Source organism: Ammodytes marinus (assembly GCF_949987685.1).
Source record: "Ammodytes marinus genome assembly, chromosome: 14".
In the NCBI taxonomy this organism is placed as follows: domain Eukaryota; kingdom Metazoa; phylum Chordata; class Actinopteri; order Uranoscopiformes; family Ammodytidae; genus Ammodytes; species Ammodytes marinus.
Window position 1 is genome coordinate 29,039,294 of NC_137218.1, and position 6,352 is coordinate 29,045,645.

Below are 6,352 nucleotides of genomic sequence, written 5' to 3' on the forward strand. Positions count from 1 at the left end.
GGTCATTTTGGGGATGTTTCTGATGACGATAGCCAGGGGCTCTAATGGACAAACAGCAATGGGCTCAGGGGGATCCACTGTTCTGAAACCAATAACCCAGAGTTGCTCATCTCTGAGTTGACCAACTCAGAGCGCAGGATTAAACTCAGAGTTTGTAAACCCTGCTGCATGAAATACCCCTCAGGTGAAGGTGGAGCCTCTCAATTCTGTTTTTCAAGCAAAGTGAGCTGTTAGAAGTTAGAATTAAATTGCCAGTTGTAATGGGCCCTTTTCCATCCAACATCGATGCCAATGGCGACAGGACTATGATCTGAGATTAATATGTTATGGTATTTTGATGCAGGGATTGCTGATGCCAATTCAGAATTAACCAAAAAGTTGTCTATTTTGTATAGATGCCATGAATTTGTGAAAAGGATGAGTATTCTTTCTCGGTGAGATGCTGAATTCTCCAAATATCGACAAGGTTTAGTGATTTCATCAGATTATTCAATACAACTGTGGAGTCCGAAGGATTAACTGGGTGAGAGGAAGATCTATCCATTAATGTATCTAAAATGCAATTATAGTCTCCACCTGCTATCAAGCTGGTTGTTGATAAGTCAGGAATGAGACTGAAAACACTACGGAAGAAGCCTGGATTATCAAAGTTTAGTGCATATATATTTAACAGGGTGACATGAAGCGTCAAAATGGTGCCAGTCACAATAATAAATTGACCATTTGAGTCAGTTTTGGTGTCACCAAAACTGACTTTCAACATTGAAGTGGACAAATGTTGAAAATGAAGATTTTTCTTTATTAGTATGGCCACGCCACTTGCTTTCGCTGAAAAGGTTGAGTGATATGTTTGACCTATCCAGTTGCATCGCAATTTCAGGACATCTACATGTGTAATATGTGTCTCTTGTAGAAAAATAATATCAGAACTAAACCTAGACCTAAACTACAGTTCCACATCACCCTCACTTAGTGTATTACATCGATTTACAATTATATCATTAAAACCCCTGACACTAACAGCTCATACAGGCATAGGTTCAAACGAAAGTGCTGGTGGGAAACACCAAAGTTTAGCAGCACAGACAGTGGGTCACTTTGGACCCATGTGGGTTAGCTTTTAATAGCAACACAAAAAAAATAAAAATAGTATAAATGAGCCATAATGACAGCGACCTGGGAGTTGGACCATAACTGTATTCTAAATATAATATTAGTCCAACTCAGAACGTAAAACAATAACACAATAACAGTATAGTATGCAGTCTCATACTCCATAATAATGTAAAAGAAAATGAACTTTGCCGGTACAGTTTGGTTAGAGATGAGAGCATTCCCGGCGCTATTCAGTCTAGTCAATTAAGCCGTAGCTCTGGCTGCAGCGGTTTGGATGTGCGTGCTGATGTAGCTGGATGCCTCCTGTGATGAGTCTAATATTTTAATGACACCTCCATGTGTGAACCACACCTTGTATTTTCTACATTTTGCTTTTTGAACTGATTACACAGATGAGATAAAAGTCTTTAATAAGTGAGCTTAAGAGGTGATGGGAAGCCTTTGTTTTCTCTTTTGCACAGATTTAGCTTGCTGGCTGTTTCCCAATTGTTGCCATTACCTACCTGATCTACATCAGGGTGGTGTTGATGTATTTTTTCACCTCCATGCAAGAAAGCAATCAAACATGTTCTCCATTGGGTTGGTACTTGTGGCATTTATTATTTTATTAGTTCTAAATTCCAATTTAAATGTTCCTTGTCTGGTTTTGGATCATGTTCCCAAATGATAAGACTGTCTGTGAACTTTGGCAGAAACATTTGATGTAAAATGGCACAGTTCTGATATTACCAAATGCAATAGCTGGCAGTTTAGGAGATTGGACAATGACCCCATCCTTTCAACACCCGAAACCAATACAGTCTGGAACAGATTGTGCGTGTGTTTGTGTGTGTGTGTGTGTGTGTGTGTGTGTGTGTTTGTGTGTGTTCGTGTGACCGATAAGAATGCTGATTGAAGGAAAAACTTACAGCAATAACGTGATGAAAAAGGGACAGATAATTGGCAAAATATAAGTAAATGTGACTATTTGACTACAGATGTCCCATCATCCGTATCTTGAAGCAGTTGAAACCAGTGGGAAGTATGTGGAGGTGTGTGAAGACAATACTGACCTGTAATGGAACCAAACCACAGCAGAGACATTCATGGAGTAGGCAAACTGTATTCATATAATTGAAACCAACATTCATTTAAAGAGTAGTAGATTATCAGTTTAATACCCTAATATTTCCTGTCCTGCAGAGCTACTTATGGAAAATGAATGAATATTAAGAGGCATCATGGGAATTGAAGTCATGTCACACCTGGGTCTGCTGCATGGACAAAGCTGCCCCACCGTTACATTGTTTGGTCCCTGAGGAGGCTGTCAGAGTGGGGTCAGGGCAACAACAACATTGACTTATTATTGAAGACACTGGTCAAAGTACAAAAGAATCAGGGCCCTGTTTTCGCTGAATCCTGTGCGTCATATCTTATCTTCACTTTTTTCTTAGAGGAAAACAAAAGATAAATGGAATTCTGGTCCCCCTAAAATCAGAGCAAACGTATATTGACAACAGTGGTTTCATGTTGTCAAATTCAAATTCAAAACAGAGTTTTAGCTAATCCAAAGTAGTATTAGGACCAAAACAATATGAATATGGTTGCTGAGTCCTTGAGAAAAATAAAAATACAGACAGGAAGCGTGCCTGATAACAAAGCCATATAGTATACTTAGTGTACTTTGTATCTGATGCACAGATACAGTAGGCTATACACAGCAGGAATTATATAAGAAGGTGAAACATGTAAACATGTTGGATATTTGACCTTTGAATCACATATAAATAAATAAATAATTTAAGAGGGGATATGATTGCAGCAAAACCTAGATTTGAACACAATATCTGAACTCATCACATCATGACAAAAATTGGAGTATAAAGAACAATTTGTGCCAAAATGTATTTGAACTAGAAAGCTAACGGATATTATGGGGTGGATAGCCTAGATGTGAAATTGCACGATTATATCACATACAGTACGTGCCAATTTGCTAGATGTGTACATTTCTCAACAGCAGCCTCATGTCAAGGACTATAGCACTGATTTGATCTAAAAGCAATTATGATTCTTGGGCTTGGTCCCACTTGATATGTGCTTATCAGGTCAACTTTTTGGGATGAACTGCATAAGATACAAAGTGCAAATACAAAGTTTTTGGAGTAGAGCCTGGCTATAATAATTGATTTGGTAAAGTGGTACGGTGTGAGGACATAGACTGAAGCTGTGACTGAGAAAGTCTTGGGAAACATGTCTAAAGCAGAATCTTCTCCTCAGGCGAACACACAAGCTTGGACCTGTGAGTGTATTTATACATTTAACATAGAGTGAGGGGAGGTCAGTGCTTCTGGAGATATAAACGTGACTTTAGAGTGGATGTGTTACTTACACAATTAGACCTGGGAATTGATTTATGACTTGAGACCCAGTTTATAACCTAATCAAAGCTGAAGGGATGAGAATAAAGCACATTAACGTTAAGTGCTGTAAACACTACATGTTAAATACTTTTTTCCCAGACCAAAATAACCGCCCCATGATAACTGATAATAAATCTATAAAAATACAGATATTGTCACCAAATGACGTGATAAATCTTTTTACCAAAATATTACAGATTAGATGCACATTTGACCATTCAGAAATATTCACAAACAGCACAAACTTTATGAAGTAATGATTCCCACACACCCTTCATTATGGAACAATGTCAGACCTATACTGTAGGACTAGAGTGTTTGTAAAGCTTATAGTAGGATAGTATTCATTCATATAGTGTTTAAATCAGTTAAATGTTTTAGTTTAAAACTGAAGTCAAGTTTAGCATTTCATTACGTTGCAAGTCAAGTCAGGCAATTTAGCCCTCAGATGTGTGTTTGTGTGTGTGTGTGTGTGTGTGTGTGTGTTTGTGTCACACCCATTCATTTCTAATGACCGGTATTTTTTTTTTACCTTGAACATCATGCGTGTAACAAAGTTAAAGGCCTACTTCACCGGTTTGAATATGAAGATGTATTGAATTCTGAGATCCTATGTAGTATAAATGTGCAAAAAAAATTAAAATCGGTTCATCCTAGCCTGAGAAAAGGCAGAAAGAGTGTTTTTATTAACCCTATATTTCTCTTTCTCGTGACATCACAGAAAGAGAAATATAGGGTTAAAAAAAAATTTACTTTGTAAATATTACTGTGATGTCACAGTAAAAGACATCACAGTAATAATTACAAAGTAAGTTTTTTTTAACCCTATATTTCTCTTTCTGTGATGTCACGAGAAAGAGAAATATAGGGTTAAAAAAAACACTCTTTCTGCCTTTTCTCAGGCTAGGATGAACCGATTTCAATTTTTTTCGCACATTTATACTACATAGGATCTCAGAATTCAATACACCTTCATATTCAAACCGGTGAAGTAGGCCTTTAAATAAAACACCCAAAGTTTACTGAAAATGATCAACATGTATTTTGTGTGTTCAGAGGCTCTATGTGAACAAAGTCACCATCGGCCAAATTTGACCGGAACACAACAGGAGGGTTAAGTACAGTTTTTAAGTCCTTACTTTAGTATTTAAAATCTGTATTTAACTATACCTCTGAGGGAAATATTTAAATTGTATTTCACTACATTTATCGGACAGCTTAAGATTTGGCATTAAAAAAACACAGGATAAACTGAAAAATACAATGCAGACTACACCAGTGGTTCTTTCCCTTTTTAGTTTCTGGGCCTTTACTGAAAAGCAATGTCTAGTTAGGATCATGTTGACTCTATGAGTTGTTCCGCCACAGAAATATCTCTTCCAAACTTTTTGATCATTTGAATTTGAATAATTATCCAATATTTCACTAGCCTGGAAATCCAGACCCATATCTTGAACGATAGAGGGTCTGGCCACGATCAATACGTAATTCCCAACTCAAGGGGCGGCTCCTACTTGTGCATTTCAAATGCCACTGCATGCAACTGCCATGTGCAGAACACATCATCTCTCCCAATGTTATATAAGAGCAGAGATAATTGTTCTGCTAGACAAGCTTTTTTTTTATCAATCTTTATTATACAGTACCCTGCCACACAGAAGAGAGAGTTATTTGTTGTTATTTGTTGCATTGGCACTGAACATGTGAAACCATGGCTCGTCCATCAGGTGGCTCGTCCATCAGGTGGGCTGGTGCTTGTAAGGCCACAAGTGCTGCCAAGCTGTTCAAATTGTAAGATATAAATAATGATAGGGTATGATAAACTGAGCACCAAATACATATTTCTATATAGAAATGTATAGTGAAGTTCTGTAACTCTTCTGGAAGAAATATAAGTGAGTCTAATTGAAAGCAGTAAGCACACCATTGAATATGTGAAATCAATATAAAATCACAATGAAGTCAGTAATTATTTGTGGATATACCTGTATTATTTCATTTTTATTTTCATTCTTTTGTAGCTTCATTTGTTGTGTGGGCCAATGGGCCTCTATGCAGCAGACCTACCATGGGACATTTAGAAGCACAATAAAAAGATAAGAAAAGGAAAAGACCTTCGGCAATCCAAAGACCTATGTCCTCATGAATGAATATGTCTTATTTTGATCTCAAAGTTCCACAGGGTAGGACCATAGTGGGTAGGCTGGTCCATTGTGCTGCTGCCTGTCTTGGCCAGGTCACCTTTGACAAAGAGATTTTTAATCTCAATAGCTTTTTCACTTGGTTAAATAAATAAAACAAAATAAAAGGACACATGTTATGACTAAAATCAGGATTAACTGACTCATTATACCACGTTTAGGAGAAATGTAGGCCTACTTACCCTCATGCTAAGGGGTCTAAGGGTCTAAGGGCATGGTGTCATATTGTAAGGAATGTAAAGCCCACTGAGGCAAATGTCTATTTGTGATATTGGGCTATACAAATAAAACTTATTTGATTTGATTCATTATCTTTTCTGCTGAAGAGGTGAGATCGTTTTTTTTCTTCTTTTTTTTGTGAGACAGGCTAAATGATCAATAACACTCTGGGTGGGTTTCACAGCTGAGCCATGTGACCGCCCCGTTAAATACTGAGAGAGGGGCGTAGCGGGCTCACTACTGCTGCTGGCTCTCCACCTGTTCGCCTACCTGCCTGTTGCAGCGAGGACGCCTCACTATAGGCTATTTCATTTCCTTGGCCTTGTGTCGCCGTGGATAAATTCGAAGCCACACAAGTTGCTCCTCCCCGCGCTGCTTAAATGCCTGCTCGGTGCTTCAAGCCGCTGCAGTAGT